At 36.8% G+C, this 21,807-nt stretch overlaps 1 long non-coding RNA gene across 2 annotated transcripts; it reads right to left on the bottom strand.

The window, feature by feature from the left end:
- Positions 1-3,532: 3,532 nt before the first annotated feature.
- LOC128633095 (uncharacterized) lies at positions 3,533-10,621 on the bottom strand. 2 transcript variants are annotated; one of them, XR_008396768.1, is made up of 4 exons: positions 10,396-10,621; positions 8,804-9,016; positions 7,602-7,851; positions 3,533-7,421 (listed from the first exon to the last, which is right to left on the bottom strand). It is a non-coding gene; the product is annotated as an uncharacterized LOC128633095 (long non-coding RNA). The 2 variants fall into 2 exon arrangements; XR_008396767.1 differs by having other exon boundaries at positions 3,533-7,851.
- Positions 10,622-21,807: the final 11,186 nt, after the last annotated feature.

Genomic DNA, 21,807 nt, shown 5'->3' with positions numbered 1-21,807 from the left:
AAAGCACGTCTTGGAAGGTAATGATGCCATTCTGTCCTGCAATTTCACTACTTCTGCAGGTGATTATATACAGTGGTATCGCCAGTATCCCAAATCCAGACCAGAGTTTCATCTCTCCATCTATCCATCTAATACTGGAATGCAATCTGCAACAGCTGATAAAAAACCAGAGGATCTTAAGATTTCCTCTGCTGCAGTATCAGACTCTGCAGTGTACTACTGTGCACTGAAGCCCACAGTAACAGGAAACTTGGTAACATTGCACAAAAACCTCTTGCCAGGCAAAGAAAGATTACACAGTGCTCTAAACTCGCACTGCAGTTCTGTTTTGTCAGAAATTATAATGCAAAGGAAAACATAGTAACGTTTTAGTGTGTCTTCAATACATGTACAGTAACTGTATATGTAGAGTATACTGTATTTATTGGAATGTATGGTATTTTAATGTTTTTTCCTACAACAGTAAGACACTGTAATTAAAAATACAATGTAGACACTGTAGAAATTACAATATACAGCTGGAAACCCTGCTGCCAATATTTTACTGTTATCTAATAGGACATTTTTTTTCATTATGTAACACCTGAAGCTGGAGTTTTTTTCCAGGGGAAAAAAAAAAAAGTCTGGGGTTGGGGACAGAAACAGAAATGGTTTGACTGGATAATGTTGAATGAACAACACTCATTGCCAAACCTTACACCTGGCGTCTCATTTATCAAAGTGAAATGCATAAGAGCCACCAATACACACACACATTGGTAAGAATCACTCGTGTGTACTGTATGCACAGCTGTATGCAATGGCCATTGATCATTTCCACACATTCTAAATTGATTTGCAACAAGCACGGTCACAGACATTTACATAAAGAAATGCCCCCATGTTTGATAAACAGGATCCCTTTAAAAAGCACAGCCTCATTGATCTCAAGCCCAAATGTCTACAGTGTATAGCAACAAGAAAAGAATTGGCCTTACTCTTCCAACACACACACACACACACACACACACACACACACACACACACACTACAGCTGGTATCAAAACCACAAGGGGACATGCTAATCTCAATACAAACATCAAAAGTAAATCACAACAGCAAATAACAATGAAAGAATGAGCACTATGTTGCCAACATTCTCTCCGGTGGTGCCCTATATACTGTTATGGAAATGATGTACACACACCTGTAGATGGCAGTACATGACATGCAAAGACCCCAGAAGTGAACTCGGAAGGATCTGGACACACAAAGACACAAACACAGACAAGACACACAAAAAGTAGGGTGCATAACAGGAACCATGAACATTAAACCAGACCAAGGTTCAGCACAAGAAGTTAAGTTTCACAGAAACTTAGAACAGCATTGAGCTTAATACAAAATGCATATATATTTGTGCACGTGCTCTCTCTCACACAGCCTTGTTATGGGTTATATTAAACTGGTTATGGTCAATCCTATCAACCAGTACAGTATCTCTGGTGTCCTGTTTAAACTTTAAGGGTGTACTACAAATCTGATGATGAATAAAATTTTATTGTTTGATTAAAAAAATCCCAATCCGAACTAAACAGTATTTTGATATTAATTTAAAAAAATGTATTTTATGTTAAATCAATGCATTACTTCAAGGCAAAGAACTGCAACTGTACCTTATTAAGCAACAATGCAGTAACACTTCATTACTAATTATTAATGAAATATTAGTAATTCTTAGTAAATTAGTTATTATTATGCTATTAGTAATGTGTTACCCTGTGTTCCAATTTACAATTCTGTTCAAGATCATCATTAACTCCTGATGATTAACACCTGTCATTGTGCAAATTTTCTTCTTCATAGACAAATGCTATAATAAATAAATCTGCTGAATGCATATTTATTGTCCATATAATAAAGTGACATGCAAACTAATATTCACAAGTGATTGTACCAACTTCAAATGTTATTAATGCGTGGTAACAGCGACTCCTTCTGATTTGACTTTGCTTAAAAAGTGACAAAATTTTCTCTTTACATTATTTATGAGGTGGAGCCACAAATACAATAAAGGGTATATGAAGCATTAAAATATTTAAATCGCAACAGTATAATTTGTACATATATTAACTTTATTTATTTATATATTTTTGACTGTTAACTTAGAAATAGAAATTATAGGAACTAAGTATAGGAAACTTTTAATCAGTATTATTTTCTTTTAGACATTGTGTGCGAAATTTACATAAACTAGCACATCCTGCACTCTCATTGGTTAAAAAAGAAGGCTGCTGTAATTGAGGTGTGGGACACAAGAAATGCGTATATGTTACTTCACAGAAGAAAGTGTAGAAGTAAGTGTGACAGGAGTCTTAACAGAAGAAGAAAGTAAAGCATGCTGGTTTTCTCCACAGTTCTGTTTTTTACCATGTTCATAGGTAATATTGTATTTAATTTATCCCGTATATCTTGTTTTAATGTTTAATAAGTAGTATTATTCTTGTATGAACACCAATGATCTTGAACTGGTTCCATGTGTGATTGTTTAGATTATAAGCATGTCTATATATAATACATAACTATGCTATTCTTAAATAAATGTCTTCTTCAGGTGAGAGCACACAGGACAGCATTACTCCAACATCCTCTGCTGTCTATGCTAAAGAGAAGCAAGCAGTTACACTCTCCTGTATTTATGAATACACTGTTTCTATGAACAATCTACAGTGGTATCGGCAATATTCCAATGCTGCACCAGATTTCCTAGTTCTACTGACAGAATCAGGAGCAAATCAGACAGGACATACTCCTCATCCTCATTTGTCTGCTAAAGTTCATAAAGATCTGAAGCGTGTGGATTTGGAGATTTCTTTTTCTGCTCTATCAGATTCTGCATTGTACTACTGCGCTCTGCAGCCCACAATGACAGGAAATCCAACTGCACTGTACAAAAACCTACATAGACCCCAAACATGAAAGTGTTAAAGAATAACAAGAAGAAGACAGTAAACTATGCATGAAACTAGCATTCTACTTATTCATGCAGTAGGAATGTAACTAAATACGAATACATTACTTGGATTGAACCGGTATATAGTATAGTTTCTGTGTTTTTTGGTTGGTTGTTTGTTGTTGTTTTTTTAAAACTTGCCAGAAAGGTTCGTGTGGCATCTGGTGGAGGCAACAAAAATTGTGTGAATTTAAGATTTATACTTCATGCTGTCAGGTTTCATTCATTCATGCTGTATTCATTTATCAACATCCATTTATGAATAGGAGAAGTATGATTTGTCCTGAAACATCATATGAACGTTATAATGAAAAGCAGCTTAAGGATGGATGGTATTGTTAACAAAACATGGGATGACTATGTTTCACTTTAGCTTGATAAGGTGTACATGTTACCTGTCCTGTCCATATTGCCCATAATGTGCCAGGTATTTAGTGAGTTCAGGATGAGGGACGCCACCATTGTTGTCAGATTTGGAAACTGCGAAGCCCATCTTTAATGTGAGTGACATGTTCAATTTATGTATCAGATCAATGCATATTAAATTAAAAGGTGAATAATCATCAGGTGATTTACTGTAACATGCAGTGGGAGTACATGTGGACACTGAACTGGAACACCATCAATTTCCACTGATTTATGATATTGGTACTGTGACTGTTCCTTCATACTGGCTACAGCATGCATTGCAATTTCTCTTATAGCCCTGTGTTGCTTTTCTTTCTTTCTTTGGTCTATGTATGGTTACTCACTTAGCTCACTCCTTATAAATTCCTAAACTATCTTATACTTGATCTATCGTTTGTTCAATTAGAAGATATCTTCGCCCTAATAAATCCTCATATTGATTCTCTCTTTAAACATGTGTTATTATTCCCTTGTATTTGTCTTTGTTTTTCAATCTTTATCCACTTAAATTCTGGATCTCTTACTTGCTCCATACACATAAACCACCAAACAATCAACCCACCTGTACCACACTCAAAAATGACTCAGACTGTTCATAAATATGACACATTTAAATTGTTCTTCACTTTCTGTAAATATATCAATTTCAGGATTATTTACCCCTCTCAAATCCAAATTGCACTCCCCGATCTAGGTAAGTGCTTACCAACACTCCTATTGGTACAATTACGCAATGTTATTGATCTGACACTGCTAGTTCCACAAGTGTGTCACTCAGAATGGATGTTTTCCAGTTTCTTCCCTCTATAACCTCCCAGTTAACATATGGTCACTCAATACTCACCTCCTCTACGTTAGTGAGTTGTGTTATGTTTTTTAATAATGACTTTTTCTTTTCTTCACTTAAAGGAAGCATTTTCCCTAATAAATCTTAATACCAGCTCTCCCCAAAAACATGTTCTTGTCCCTCTTGCTTATTATGATATGCAAACTCTGCTCTCTGTCTTCTTGTATTTCCATTCACCTTCCAGAATCAAGTTTCCAGAAATGTCGAGGACTCCCAAATGCTTCTTTAAATAGCCATGTCTCAGGAGAAAAAAAGCCCTGTGTTCTCTCTTAGGTTTTCGGGTATAATGGTTATTACTAATCCTATTATGGTGGTGTGCCATTCTAATATTAACTCTCCTTTTGCTGTTCTCCTATGCCTTGTCCAGAATACCCATCTTAATGCTGGAGATATTTCAATCACAGGGTTATTTATATCCTTGCCCGTTTCTCCTTTACCTCACTCGTAACCCCTCTCTTCCCCTCTTATTAGGAAGCGTTCCACTAGTCTACCAATAGGTAGCCTAACACTGTACACTCCACAAATAGAAATTTTTCATCCTTCTTTAATAGCTTTTCTCAGTATCCTACCAGTAGAAGAGTCAAATTCCTCTATTATAGGATGATCCATTGTGTGTGCTAACCTAAAGTTTACAAACCCCAATGATATTAATGAATAATAATCCCCGTAATGTGGAACTGAAAAATAGAATGTGTGAGGGTGAGAAGTAGACATCTAATCTACAGATTGCTAAAGAGGGACCGAGTCTCCGCATCTGGGTCACAACAGGGTGTGTCCAACCAACACGCAAAACAAATTTCTAGAGAGATTCCTAATACTCGCTACACTCTCAAAATCAACACTCTCTCTACTGTTATTGGATTTGGCAGTAAGATGACACCATCACACACAAATAAGCACACTCCTAGGGCCACTCAGAGACACAAGGCCACACACTCAATCATGCATATTTTACATGGTCACTTTTCAAAATAGGAAACACTCACACACACACACACACACACACACACACACACACACACACACACACACACACACACACACAGGATCCTGTTATTCACTCTTCATGCAAAGATGATCAATCCTCTGTCAAACCAAAAGACATTTTACACAAGTTCATGGGTTATTCAACAGAATTGTTTAACCATTTTTTTTTAATAACAGCGATGACAATTAGGATTGTTTAGACATAACCTCTTGGTTACAAGGGAAGCTATTAAACAAATGTATAAACTACCTATAGTGCCAATTCCTTGGCTCTGTAGTTTTCAACTCACACACACAGAAACTGCAGTTTTTCCAATTTATATAAAAATCTTCTACCTCATGTTTACACACACTACAACAGATACATACACCTTTCTTACACACTTCCTTTCTTCAACACAAAAGACCTAATCCATACATTCACAAAATCTCACACATCGGTCATATATCATAGAAGATAGTGATTTCTCCTAATGCAAGTCTTTTAGGCATGCTGCCCTCTACCCAAGTGGAACCTCTCTCAACAAGGACACCCTTTGCCCACTCACCCACTGAGAGAAATCCAACCACGTGCACCAAAGGCACAAACACCACAAAACCGAGATCCTTATCACAGAAAAATGGTACTTGAGATGAAGAAATCAATTCAATTCTTTACAGAAATCAACACCCTATTTAAGTGTATGTTGACCCAAACAAATTTGAGCATTCACTGCTCGGATCAATATGGTGTTTACGATACCTTGAGTTGGCGACAATGGATACAGAGTATCTCACAGCAAGTCATGGATGGCTCAGGGCCCGGTAGACCAAGCTTCTGAGAGGAATTCACTCAGAAGAGAAACAACAGCCTTACAGCCCCCAGACCCCCAGCCCCCAATTTTCAAATTTGGATAACTTAGTTCAACCATTCGTCTAGCGATAACTTGAACTTGGTGTATTCGTTAATTATGTATTAGATATTACCACCGTAGCTCTGGTAATAATATCCTAAATACAGTGAGACATTATTTGAAGAGCTAATTCTTTAAAAGGGCTTTAAATTTAATATTGTATAAACCAGTCTTAGCTAGAGTCTGGAGTATAGCTTGCCTGTTGAGGGTGTTCCCGCGTTACTTCGTGGTGTTTAGGGGATTCCTGCGATAGTTATTTGTTCGTCTGATCAGAGTTTGAGTGGCGAAGACCAATTGGTATGCTGAATGGAACGGCATCTACATCTACATTCATTCATTTAGCAGATGCTTTTATCCAAAGCGACTTACAAATGAGAAAATACAAGCAAAGCAATATATCAAGCAGAGAACAATACATGTAGTGCTACCATTCAAGATCTATTAATTGAGTTCTAGAAGAAGCAAAGTGCGCAGAGTAGAGGTGTACGAGCCAGAGTATGTTATTATGTTCACGGAAGAGGTGGGTCTTTAGCTATTTCTTGAAAATAGTGACAGATTCTGTGGTCCGGATTGAGGTTCTGAGTTCATTCCACCACTGAGGGACAGATAATGTGAAGGTTCTGGAATGGGACCTTGAGCCATGCTGAGCAGGCAGTACTAAGCATCTGTCATTGATTGATAGCAGATTGCATAAGGGAAAGTAAGCCTTCAGGAGAGAGTTGAGCTAGGAGGATGCTGTTCCAGACAAGGTCTTGTAGGTGAGCATCAAGGCCTTGAATTTGATATGGGTGGGGACAGGAAGCCAGTGGAGTAAGATAAAGAGTGGTGTGACATGGGTTCTCTTGGGCTGGTTGAAGATGAGGCATGCTGCTGCATACTGAATCATCTGAAGGGATTTGATGGAGCTGGCTGGGAGGCCCGAGAGTAGTGCATTGCAATAGTGCAGTTGTGAGATGACAAGAGCCTGGACTAGTAGCTGTGTAGCCTGTTCAGTGAGGTAGGGTCTGATTTTCTTGATGTTGTACAGGATGAACCTACAAGACCGTGCAGTTGTTGAAATGTGGTCTGTACAGGTCAAGCTGTCAAGAATCACCCCAAGGTTCCTGCCCGTCCTGGTCAGCTTGAGTGTGGATGAGCCGAGCTGTACAGTGAGGTTGTGGTTGATTGAGGGACAGGCTGGGATTATGAGAAGCTCAGATTTTGCCAGGTTGAGCTTCAGGAGATATTCCCTCATCCAGACCGAGGTGTCCGACAGGTAAGCTGAGATTCATGCAGAGACAAATGGATCATCAGGCTGGAAGGACAAATAGAACTGGATGTCATCGGCATTGCAATGATATGAGAAGCCATGAGACTCAATCACCTGCCCCAGAGATGTAGTGTAAATAGCAAAGAGCAGTGGACCCAGCACTGACCCCTGAGGAACCCCAGTTGTAAGTTACTGAGTTTCAGAAATACCTCCCCTCCTCAATACCTTGAAGGATTTGTCAGAGATAGGATTCCACCAAGCGCAGAGCCGTTCCGGTGATGCCCAGGCTGGAGAGAGTCGACAGGAGGATCTGATGAGTCACAGTGTCGAAAGCAACAGAGAGATTGAATAGGATGAGGACAGATGACCTAGAGGTTGCTCATGCTGGTTGTAAGGCTTCAGTGATGGAAAGCAGAGCAGGCTCCGTGAAGTGCTTGCTCTTGAAGCAAGACTGCTTGGTGTCCAGGAGGTTGTTCTGTGTGAGAAAATTGGAGAGTTGATTAAAAACAGCTCCTTCAAGGGTTTTGGAAAGAAAAGGGAGGAGAGAAACAGTTCTTTAGTTGTCAACTGCAACAGGGTTAAATGATGTTTTTTTTGAGCAGTGGGGTAACCGAAGTAGGGTATGTGCCAGTAGAGAGGGATGTGTCAAAGATGTGTGTGAGTACAGGTGATAGTGTAGGAGAGATGGACTGAAGAAGGAGAGAAGGGATAGGGTCAAGAGGACAGGTTATGGGATGGCTAGAGAGGAGTTTTTTGAGACATCAGTCTCTGAGACAGGAGAGAAGGATGACAGTTGAGACTTTCATGGAGGAGGAGCTGGTCTACGCATGTCTGGGGTTGAGAACTGGTTCCTGATTGATGTAACCTTGTTGGAAAAGAAAGTGGCAAAGTCATCTGCAGGGAGAGAGGTAGGGGAAGGGGGAGGAGGGGGACACAGAAGAGGAGAAAAGGTTTTGAAGAGAGTGTGGGTGTTGGGAGAACTACTAATCTTCTCTTGGTAGTATGTGGCTTTAGCAGTGGAGATGCTATTGGAAAAAGAGGAGAGAAGTGTTTGGTAATTGGTTAGGTCAGTTGGATCGTTAGATTTGCACCATTTCCTTTCGGATGCTCTTAGTTTGGTCTGGTTGTTACACAGAGCTTCTGCGAGCCAAGGGCTTGAGGGTGATGTGTGAGCAGGTCTGGAGGTTAGGGGCAGACGCTATCAAGAGAAGATGTTATAGTGGAACATAGCATGTCAGTTGCGGTGTTTAGTCCAGTGAGGAGAAGTGGCTATCAGAGGGATGTAAGGTTGTGACAACAGAGGAGAAGTATGAAGGGGAAAGGGTGAGACACTGGAGACAGTGAGGGGAGAGAAATAGAAAGCTGGATAAAGAAATGGTCAGAGGTGTGCAGAAGAGTAATGGGAAGATTGTGTGTGGTGTAGTTACTTGTGAGGATGAGGTCGAGCTGTTTGCCTGCTTTGTGAGTTGCTGGTGTGGCAAACTGCTTGAGGTCAAATGTGGGAAGGAGAGCAAGAAGGTCAGTTGCATGTGGCTTGTCTAGATGAAAGTTGGAGTCACCAAGGACCACAAGAGGAGTTTCATCATCTGGGATGGTGGACCATAGCATGTCAAATTCATTGTTGAACTTCCCCAGTTGACCTGGAGGATGGTAAACAACAAGGAAATGCATTTTGGCAGGGTCAGTGACTGTAACAGCATGAAATTCAAAGGAAGTGCAGGAGCAAGAGGGAGAAAGACAAGTAAATTTCCATGTTTTGGTCTAGTATAAGGGATGTTTGGATAGCTGATGGCAGGAGTTTTGAAAAGCTGGGGAGCTTTAGGCTGGGTCTGCAAGCAGATGTTGATTGAAGACTAACCCCAGAGTGCAGTGTTGACGATGGAGCGGGGAGACATGTTGAGGCAGAGTGACACGTGTCACCCCATCCATGTTTTATTTTCCCGACTTTGGCATTTTGCTCCGACCAAGTAAAAAGTCAAACCCAGTTAAAGTCAAACTTTAAGAATAGACAGTTTAACTACCCAGCAAGCTGATAAAATTCTAACCATGTATTTCATCACAACCCAGTTGTCTAATTCAGGTAACACCTTAGGAAATTTGACACAGTTAGCGTGATGTACAGCGGAATAGGGTTATTAAAATAAAGTTAAACCAAGTGTTAAATTGTGGTAGTTAAATTATAGTATGCAGCGGATCACCTCAATAGCAAACATTATGCATTTCCTATTTTGTTCCTGTGGTTGATACAGATCATGAATTAGGACATTTTATGTAATTACATTTACATACAATGGACTACACTAATTAAGTTAAGTGAAACTAAACAGTATATTTAAATTATCAATTGACTGCTTAGTATTTCAATGTATTTGTGGCATCAATGAAACTATAATGTTATACTGTAATTCCAGAGAGCAATGATTATCACACTCTACAAATATCACATAAACTACAAAAGGTCACTATACTAGGAACTGTGTAATATTATAAGAAGATTCAGCAAAATGTGGACATTGATAAACTGTATTATCTACATTCAATATCTGTTTTGATTATTTTATTTACATACTTGATTATTATTCTACCTTTGACATTTCAAATTAAATCTAGGCAGGATGTAGAAGATAAGTTGAGAGATTGAAGTCAGAAATGACGTGACTATGTTAAAGAAGGTGGAGCTAGATGTGGTGAGATAAAGTTTAGACAGTTTCACAGAGATCCTGCCATTTATATCTACTGCAAGAGAGACACTCACAACAATCATGTTACTCTTCTTTGTTTTTGTAGTTGTTAAAAACATTGGTAAGTTTGTTATATAATACACAAAATTTAGGTGGATGCTGGAGATTTGTACTGATACCTAAACATGATGATTCAATTGGTTAAAAAATGTCCTTAAGAAATGAAAATTGAAATGTTTGTCTTGTTGCGATATCATTACAGCAGCTGCTGTTGACAGCAGCATTACACCAGACCAAACCGTCATATCTTCAAGTGAAGGCAGCAACACCACACTGACCTGCACATATGATGACTCGGCTAGATATCTCCATTGGTATCGACAAAAGCCTCAATCAGGACCAGAGTTTCTGCTGCTGATTATTGTATCTTCAAATAGTGTCACAAAAGCTAATCAGCCACGATTATCTATCAGACTTCGTGAGGGAAAGAAAGTAGATCTGGAGATCTTTGCTGCTGCAGTATCAGACTCTGCACTGTACTACTGCGCCCTGCAGCCCACAGCGACACAAAACTCAAACAGACTGTACAAAAAGTGAAGCTTGTTTTTTTTTTTTGTTTTTTTCAGGAGGGGGAGCTATTTACTTGTTTCACTCAAACACAGTTTTCTTTCTTAGTTTCCAAAATTTGATGTTCATTTGCTTTGAATATCTACAATCATCTTCGTAGCTGTTAGTAATGCTTATTGTTTGAACATTTTTTTTTTATTTAAAGTTACACTATGAAGATGTAAAACCAAGTTCAATCACCTTAATATGAATAAATAATTTGAGATTCTGATCCTTAATTTAAAACTATGGATGTAACAACTTATATAATAGCACATGATCCAGCACACTGATGTTAGTGGTCAGCTTTCTGAGGCAGGTCTCTGCTCCTTCTATTTATTGTTCCTCAGACATCTGTTTGTGTTATACTATGTGTTATTTGGAGGCAGAACACAGCCAAGAACTGACAACACAAGCTAGCAGCTAACAAGCTAGCAAGTTCACTAAAACAAAATTTGAATAGAAAAGAATTAGGAAATAATAGGAAAGGATTATCTGATCTGATTGCTTGAGGAGGCGCATGTTGAGTTTACATTGCTGTGCTTCCTGAGGCTCTAAAGCCTGTGACAGGAAACAATTTCTGGTTGTAATGGACAGGGTTGCTCCACTCCAAATACTCACTATGCCTATATGCAAAACTACTACAGTAATAATGAAATTAAATGTTGTTTATTTATTTATTTATTTATTTATCTATTTATTTATTTATTTATTTATTTATTTATTTATTGTGGCTAAGGTAGCTATGTTCCATTAAAATCTGTTATAGGATGTTCTAAGCAATTTCAGAGAATTGTGCAAAATAAAACCAGAGTGGCCACCACACAAGAAGGGTGGGTCTGCTTACACACACCACCTCACAGTGGAGCAGCTGCAACGGAAATGGAAGCAAACAACACTGCATGAAAAACCACACCAGTTAACCACATTACCTGACTGAAATGTAAATTATTTTGAATTACGAATACGTTATATGTACCTCCATTCATATGGTGTTTCAGTATTTACAAGGAATCTTCTGGTCATATATTGGAAATGTTTATTGTATATTGGAAATTGAAACATGCTGCTCATACAAATGGTTTTTGGGTGAGTAACGGCAAAATAATAAACCAAAACATTAGATGTAAATAGAATGTCTACTCTTTTTTTCTACCTAATTTGAAACAGCACTATGCACCATTGAATGGCACACACCACTAGATATTTTCAGGCATTCACAGTAAGTATCTACAATATACAGAAATCTGATATCTATTTCCAGGTTGTTGGAAATGACACAAGCTGGCAAAATCACCAGTGTTGATTTAACACTGAATGCACACCCTACAGTGTTTATATAAGTCCACTGGACACAAATTAATACTCTGGGTGTTAATTCAATACTAGGGATTTTACTGTGTATGATAACTCAAATAACCACAATTTATAACCATGGTGAGCAGAAAACTCAGAATCTCAGAATGCACAACACATCAATCGTTAAGTTGGATGGGCTACAACAGCAGAAGTCCACATCAGGTTCCACTTCTGTCAGCCAAGAACAGTGGGAACAGACTCAAAGAAACGGGACAGTTGGAGATTTAGAGAAAGACTATGAGATTTCTTTTTCTAATCTTCAACTGTGTAATTACTATCATTTTGACATCACATGAAAAAGGACGGATCTAAAAGAAAAAAGGTTGGGATAAAGCTACCAACTATACATTGTAAATGGAATTAGCCACAATCCACCTTTTTATACTCTTTACTGGCCAAACTGAACTTGTTAATAGCACTGCATATCCTAACATAGCACAGCAACATATCACTGAATGTCCTAATTGAGAGAGAGAGATGAGAGAGAGCGAGAGAGAGAGCGAGAGAGAGAGAGAGAAAGAGAGAGAGAGAGTGGCTCTTTATAGATAGTGTATTTTCCTGTTGATTGCTAATATTTTTGTTATAATATTTCAAGATTCTATCATGAACAAATAAATAAAAAATTACTGAAAATGTAAAATAAATAAGTAAGTAAGTAAGTAAGTAAGTAAGTAAGTAAGTAAGTAAATAAATAAATAAATAAAAACTGTCTTGATACACAACACAGGTCTCTAACTGCAAAAGCCATGTTTAAGAAATTAAATCGGATGCAGTGGGTTTGATGAGCAACACTGGAACTGTTTTGTGTTGTATTAGTGACTCAGTTCACTGTCACTAATACTGTGAAGTAACGATCTCTACAAAGTTATGCTAAAACAGCAGCACTTCCTGGGTGTGGACTTCTAGAGATGTGTTCCCTCTTGTGCAAAATTCAGCACATACAGCACTATTATACAGAATCCTCTCAGAGCTGTCTTCAGAAATGGCTCAACTATACACCTTACTGTGCATTGTGAGATACATACTACTGATTCTCACTGTAGCAACAGGTAATTAACTTCATCAACTAATTAATTTTGTTAATTCATAGCCATTTTTGCCAAACATTAAGCTATTCATTTCTTAAGATAATTATATGTTTTGGTTTGTTTTTCCGAAATACTTCACATATTCATTTCTAAATTGTCTTCTTTACAGCTGGCGGTTTTGCAGCTAAAATTTGGCTGATGGATAAAGATGCCAATATTGTCAGTAAAGGAGCAGACACTGTTACTTTGAAATGTTCATATGAGACAAGCAGCGAAGACATTTTGCTTTATTGGTACAAACAATATCCTAATAGCGCACCACAGTTTTTACTGTATAAAGGCGCAAGGTCAAGAACTGCCCAGAGCACTCCGGATGATCGTCGATTTGAGGCCAAAACAACCGGAAACTCTACTGAACTTACTATCAGAGGTCTAAAGCTCTCAGATTCTGCACTTTATTTCTGTGCTCTTAGAGACTTAGCACAGTTATACATAGTCAATGAAAGGTTGTACAAAAACATTAAAATGGTATATATGAAGTTTCTAAAACCACGTCAAAGATACTTCCTTTACCAACATGCTATCAGTTAACCACATGATCCATGAGAGGTGTGCGAGGTGCTGATTCACTGGGTATAATCTAACAGGGATTAATTTCACCATGCTGTTGAGTTTATTTTGATTATATTTAAGTGCTGAACAATCACATTTGTAACAAGTCTTGCGAAATGTAAAACGCTGTTACGGAACAGGAGTAGAAACAAAAGCATGACCAGAAACAAAAACATGAACAGAAGTCCACAAACATGAATCGCGGTCTAGACAGGAATAGATAATCAAGGATTACACATGAAACTGGATACGAGGCATTGAACAGAAACAGGACACGAGAACAAGACCGCTTAGCATACTTAATGCATTCACCACTGCATTCACTTATTCAATTAATACTGCGCAAAGTGCACAGCAACACGAGGGCTTTAAATGACAAACATAATTACCCTTGAACATAGGTAGCTGGAACCAATAATGACACAGCCTCGAACATCAACCAATGCTTAAACAGGAAGAGAACAAAACCAAAACAAAGGCACGTGTCCATAGGAAACAGTTCATTCTGTAATCTTGCGCACGTGCGTGCTCTGCAGCCGCCCGTGCACGTCGACGACACAGCGCCATCTGCCGGCCAGATCGAAACAAAAGCAGCTATAAATAAACAATATGGTCAGGTATTTTGTGGATAGATCAATTTCAGGGCAGTGAAAATTACTTTACTTTTATTTATACCATGGTCTGTTTGAATACTCGATTCTTACTGGCTGGAAAGTGTGTTAAATGCAATTCCATCAGTTTAATCTAAGTTAATACTAAATTAATACACTCCCTATAAATACAGTTAAACTGAAGGCTTCATTATTAGTAGAAATGCAGCACAGACACAGGTAATTCACATACACACAATCTCTCTCTCTCTCTCTCTCTCTCTCTCTCTCTCTCTCTCTCTCTAATAACTATTTATTATAATTAAGTCAAATAAATATAATCTTATTGCACCGCTTTATGTCTGTGTATGATTTAAAGTGGTTGGAATTCTAAATCTATCGTCCTGTATATAAAATAACTATCAAAAATTAACCATTATTTTTATTCTTTCAGTCAAAATTTACACTGCAAACATCAATGACAGCTTTAACTTGTCAATGCTGGCAAGTGACCATGGTATAAGCAGGAAAATCCATGGCTAGGTGTGAGTTACACAATTTTAATGCACTCCGTAGAGGCAACCACCCTCTGTTTCACGTCAGGTGTTTCTTTTCCTCCACACCGTGGATTAAAACCATGTAATGCACACCTAGCCGTGGGTTATCCCTTACATAATCATCTTTATCTGTCTGTTGAGATTTTGGACTCAACTTTAAAAGTGCTATCAAGCTGAAGACGTGACAAGAACCAAGTTCTGAGTCACACTGGAAGCCACACAACACATGCCGAAACCATGTCACGCATTGAATGGGCAATGACATGACGGAGGTCTTGAAACATGACAACCATACACAGTCAAACCAAACACTAAATTCACCAATCTACATTTTTAATGCTCAAAACATACTTTACTGACACTTCCAGAGCCATTGTTGGTGTGCACTATTTTCAATTAAAGATACTAACCATTTCTGGCCAGTTTTCGCCACAATTTCATTATATTTTCAATCTTTTTTTTTTTTCCTTAATTCTTTTATTATTGATATACAGTCATGGGAAAAAGAAAATACACCCTCCTACAATTCTATGTCTTTATTTATCAAGGCCTAAATAAAAGTAGTGTGGTCCTCACCAACTTCTATAAACAAACAAATAACCGTTAACACTTTAGAATACTGATCCATCGTTAATAACGACACAGGAAGAAATTAATAACGCAATATTAACATTCTAGTAACTACTATTAACTAACTTGAAACTCTGATTAACGAATTAGTAAGTAATAGAACACAGAAGAATGTGGTAGTTCACTATTAGCTAATCAATAATTACTATCTTTCATGCCTCCCAGAGAACTACTAAGAAATTATATCAATAACTACTATTCGTTTCATGCCTCCCGGAGAACTACTAAGAAATTATATCAATAACTACTATTCGTTTCATGCCTCCCGGAGAACTACTAAGAAACTACATACAGTTTCATAATTAACACGAAACCGCTACTGTTAACGAATAGACAAGGTTGTTTACATAATCAATAGGTAATAGCAGACTTATGTTTTGGGTAAGCTGTTAATAATTAGTACATTTTATACTTCCTCCAAGAGAACTATGGATCATTTTAAACAAACTGCTTTTTAAATGCAGATTTCTATACCTTACTCAAGTGGCCAATTTCCCATCATCCCTCTGAACTTCACCCTTATTTGTAATAATTTTTTCCACATTATTATTAAGGCTTAAATAAAGAGAAGACAGTTTAAGTCCACACTTCTCACTGAATCACTAGAGAGTGATAGGAGACTAGTGGAACATCTCAAGTCATCAGTCATAAACCGAATGCCAGACAAATTGTAACCTATACAGTGATTTATTTATTTAACATAACTCACAGAAATATATGGTTCTATGTAAATCTTCTACCTAATGATTAGAAGATTCTATACTTTAGGATTAGGTTTCCATTAATAACTATTTTAAGAATCATGGTAGCCCACTAATAATGACTTAAGTGTTACTACATCCTTCTAAATCAATTACTAGCCATTTGAAGCGGTATTCTAAAGTGAAAAGCATTATAACTCCCTAGTAATGACGTGAGTGTTACCAAATCGTTCAGATGGAATTGCTATCCCAAACCTTACAAAAACCTAAATATCTTACAATGACTTCAGTGTTTGGTTGCACATGATATTTATTCATCATAACTGAAAAAAAAAAAAAAAAAAAAAAACAGTGTGATGGCCTGCAATGAGGTCACACACCAGTGAATGGTGACGTGTTCCTGCTCTCACACATACACACGTTATCTGAATGCTCCTGTATTTCCCTTATAGTCATCCTCCACACATTATCTTTAGTTTTTTTTGTTTCAGTTCACTCACTTGTTTACATATTATTTACATCAAATACTTCATTAATTCCAGTGCATCATTTAACTAGTTGGAGTTCACACATGCACACATTCTAGTTTATGTTGTACTGTACACATTTTTGTTAATGCCGTTTTATTTTAGGTAAGTTACCGTTGCATGGGAGGAGCTGAGGAGTGAATGGCTGGTGTATAGTGGTTGCGAAACCTCCAATGGAGGGTCCATGCGCATAAAGGACCAGCATGCCGCATTCATTGTTATTTTCAGTTCCGTTTGCTGGTACCAAGAGGCAGATTGACTGTGGGGAGAGTGGGGTGTTTTGTGTTAGTTTCTATACTTTCTTATTCATAATTATGTATTTCTATTTCTTTCTTTATTTTTCTTGATTTATTTGTTTATATCTTGATTTCAATTATTCAGCTGGCCTTGTCTTTATTGTTGTATTTTGAAGTTTGTAGTGTTTTGTTTCCCCGGTGTGTCTAAAGTGGATTAGTCCATCTTTATAAATGTGACTCTGTTGGTTCATTTGTTAGGTCAGTTTGGTTCCGTTCAGTCCTCAGTTATTTGAGTTTAGTTCTGTCCAGTTGACCTCTTTTAGTTAGTTACAGTTACATCATTTATATAGCGCTTTTCTAGACACTCAAAGCACTTTACATGTTTTTTTTTTTTTTTTTTTTTGGGGGGGGGGGGGGTCCTCAACCACCACTAGTGTGTAACATTCACCTGGATGTTGCGATGGCAGCCACAGTGCACCAGAACGGCCACCACACATAAGCTATTAGTGGTAGAGAGTGATGTAACCAATTCAGAAATGGGGATTATTAGGGGGCCATGACAGTGAAAGGCCAATGAGGGGATTTCGCTAGGACACCAGAGAATACCCCTACTCTTATATGACAAGTGTCCTGGGATTTTGACCACCTTTGGATTATGACCACAGAGGGTCCAGACCTCGGTTTAACGTCTCATCCGAAAGACGGTGCTTTTTTTTTTTTTTTTTACAGTATAGTGTCCTCTTTTATAGGCTTATATATTGATTGGGATTATTTTAATTTTATTTATTTATTTGTAAAAATATATTTTGATCCATTAAACTCTTTTTGCTTGGGGGGTGACTTTGTGTCCCTTGTGCCTTGACTGCCTTGGTCCCTCACAAACAGCTTACCCAAATCATAAGTCGAAAACCTTAATGACTTGGAGAAGATCTGCAAAGAGGAGTGGGACAAAATCCCTCCTGAGATGTGTGCAAACCTGGTGGCCAACTACAAGAAACATCTGACCTCTGTGATTGCCAACAAGGGTTTTGCCACCAAGTACTAAGTCATGTTTTGCAAAGGGGGTCAAATACTTATTTCCCTCATTAAAATGCAAATAAATTTATAACATTTTTGATATGAGTTTTTCTGGATTTTCTTGTTGTTATTCTGTCTCTCACTGTTCAAATAAACCTACCGTTAAAGTTATAGACTGATCATTTCTTTGTCAGTGGGCAAACGTACAAAATCAGCAGGGGATCAAATACTTTTTTCCCCTCAGTGTAGATGTAAATACAACCAAAAGTCTTGGACGTATAGCACAAACAAATGAATTGGTCTTGCCATTCCAATTGTTTTGGAGGGGATGGTATTAAATTATTTTTTATTTTAAATGCATGTATTATAAATAATTGGTGATGTAATAATTGTTGTCAGATTTTAGTTGAAGGGCTAAAGCTGTGTTTGAGGCAAAGGGTGGACATGCTCCTAAAATGGTCCTTGATGTAATATCTTTTTATAAGTTTATGCTTGATTGCTTTGTGTGTGACACCCTTTCGGCATATTGATATGTTGCTTCCTGTACTTCTTCACCTTCTCAGTGACCTCATACAATTGTATTTCAAATTGTGGCCCAAATAAATTTTTGGCCCTTGTATGGGGATGAAAATGGACAACAGATGTTGCAGTAGTCATTTTTTTTATTTTTTGTTTGTTGTTAAGTTTGTTGTTAATCAAATGCATGTATTATTTATTTTTCTCAAAAATTTTGTTTTTTTATTCTTCTGTTTGCCTGTTTTGAGCATATTGTAATAGATTTTTTTTTTTCCTTGGTTTTGTTTTAGAATAGCAATGTGGGTTTTTTTGTTGTTTGTTGTTGTTTTTTTTTTTTTTTGGTAGCTTTGGTGCTTATTTGATCGTGTTCTTTCTTAATGTGTTTTTTTGTTGTTCTTGTTGTTTTTGTTTTCTCCTTGTCAGAGCAGAGTGCTTCCTGAGGCTTTAGGGAGTTTGTTTGTTTGTTTGTTTGTTTTTTTGCTGCACCTTAGGCTTTACTTCACTAAGGGTTGTCATTATTGCTGTGTTTATTTGCAGTGAATTTTGTGGGTCTGATTGGTGGGATTCTTTTCCCTTTTGTACAGCTGGTGCTGTTGTACTAGCCTGCCCTTCATACATGAAGCCTCAGTCCTCCTATGATTATTGTTAACTTCCTCTTGTGACTGTTTTATTTAACCAATGCCTGACTGCGTTGGCTTTTTTTTTTTTTTAATAATTCTTGGCCAGTCTTTGTAACTTATACATAAAATTCATTTTCCTATGGAAAGCCATGCCTCTTGGCTGTTCTAAGCGGATCGTATTTGTGTGCCTTTTGTTTGGGTTGTTTTCCCAGGTTTTTTCGGGGTGGCGTAGTTGCTACACGAGCCACTTGCTACACGGGGAAATTAACAAAGAAAAATTGTACGTGTTTTAGACTTATTTTAATGAAGTGAAATCTCATGTTTCAAGTATTTTAAGGTGATGGTTGCTAAAGTAAAGATATCAATGTGGTATTGGTTATAAAACATTTAATTTCACATTATATTTGAAACAAATTATAGTGAATTTTAAATGTCATTTTACAACAAGATGGAGACAGTCCGCCTCTTGACAGCACTACTTCTGATGCAGACGTGACTACGCTCTCATGGCATACTGGCAACTGAATTTAGAAATAAATTGTTTATAAATAAATAAAAATCTTGTGGTTGTAATTAAATGAAAAGTTTTTTGGGAAAAAGTACTGGTCTCTCTTATTCCACTAGGGGGCAAAATAAAGCAATAAATTCAACTACTGACAGTAGGTAAATATATATATATATATATATATATATATATATATATATATATATATATATATATATATATATATATATATATATATATATATATATATATATATTGTACAAGATGCACATATATATATATATATATATATATATATATATATATATATATATATATATATATATATATATATATATATATATAATGTAACCAAGCTGTGGATTATCATCAGTATTTCACCTGTTTTGTTGGTGATATTCATTTGTCCATTCAGAATATACACTGGACATGGCAGGTTGTTGTAAAAAATAAATAAATAAAACCAAGATAAATCATGCCAGAACTTTTTAAACCTCTATTGTGAAATTTTAACTTAATAATTAAAATGATAATCATTTAGCTGAGAAATAAAATAAAGTACAATAACCTGGCTGCAGGTTTAGATTTTATCACAGCATTCAATCTTTTACGGTAAGAGTAAATCAGTCAGGTATATCCTGATTTAACAATATTTTAACATTCTTCCCTGCAAAAGCATTTGAACTCTGTCAAATGGGCTGGACATCTCCTGTGCACAGCCCTCTTCAGGTCACTTCACAGATTTTTGATTGGATATAGGTGTGGACAAATTCAAGTTTTTGAATTTGTTTTAGTGAAGCATTCCTTTGCTGATCTGGAGTTTGCTTTGGGTTGTTGTCATGCTGAAAGGTGAAATTCATGTGTTTTAGCAGAAGCCCTATGGTTTTAGGCCAATATTGACTTGTATATGTAGCCATTCATTATTCCTTCTACCCTGATTAAAGTCTCAGTTCCAGTTGAAGAAAAAACGACCCAAAGTGTGATGCTGCCAGCACCGTGCTTCCCCATAGGGAGGTTGTTCTTTTGGTTATGTGCTATTTTTGTTTTGTACCAAAAAGTTCAACTTTAACACATAACACATTATTCCACGTGTTTTTTTTGGGAGATTGTTTTTTTTTATTATGATTATTATTTGGGCAAAAAAGTCTTCGGTCTTGCCACACTATCCCATAGCCCAGCGATATGAAGAATTTGCGAGATTGCTGTCACTTGGGAGCAACCAGTACTTGCCAGAAATTATTGCAATTCTTTTAATGTTGGTGTAGACCACTTGGCAGCCTTCCTGACTAGTTTAATCCTGATCTTCTCATCAATTTTACAGAGACATGTTGTTCTCAGTAATGTCACTGTCATGCCATATTTCTCAATTTGCTTATTATTGTCTTTACAGGTTTCCATGGAATATCCAATCTCCTGATTCATATGTTTCAGTGAGATCCTGTACCTGCTTTGTCAGCTCTGTGTGTATCATGGCTTTTCCAGTTGAATGTTATCAAGATGTCAGGAAAATCCTATAGAAACTGCTGCATTTTATTTGGGGATAATGTCACTTTAATTGATGACTAATTGATGGCTGATTGACTAATTACAATTTAACATGAGTTTGAATCTTATTGGTTAAAAAAAAAACACACATTCCCAATTATAAAAGGGTGTGCACACTTATGCTAGCTGGCTATTGGAAGTTTTTTGTTTTTCTTCACGCTAAGTGTTCCTCAGTGGTGGAATGCACTTCCAATCTCAATCCACAGAACCACAGAATCTCTCACCATCTTCAAAAAACAGTTAAAGACCCACCTCTTCCATGAACACTTAACCAACTCATACTAAAAAAAATAAAATAAATAAATATATATATATATATATATATATATATATATATATATATATATATATATATATATATATATATATATATATATATATATATATATATATTTTTTTTTTTTTTTTTAATTGCACTTAGACCTCTACTCTGCACTTTGCTCCTTCTGGAATTCAATTAATGGATCTTGTATGGTAGCACTACTTGTTTTGTTCTCTGCTTGATATATCGCTTTGCTTGTATTTTTCTCATTTGTATGTCACTTTGGATAAAAGCGTCTGCTAAGTGAATAAATGTAAATGTAAGTAAATGTAACCCTAGCAGCCAATAATACCACTGTAACTATTTAAGAGTATTTAGACTAATGTATAGTTTTATTTGAAGACTGTTAAAATCCCCTTAGTAACAGGCCTGTCAAAGT

Source organism: Ictalurus punctatus, chromosome 7, assembly GCF_001660625.3.
Source record: "Ictalurus punctatus breed USDA103 chromosome 7, Coco_2.0, whole genome shotgun sequence".
Taxonomy (NCBI): Eukaryota; Metazoa; Chordata; class Actinopteri; order Siluriformes; family Ictaluridae; genus Ictalurus; species Ictalurus punctatus.
Note: the sequence above shows the minus strand (reverse complement) of the source record. Positions and strands in the feature narration are given on the sequence as shown.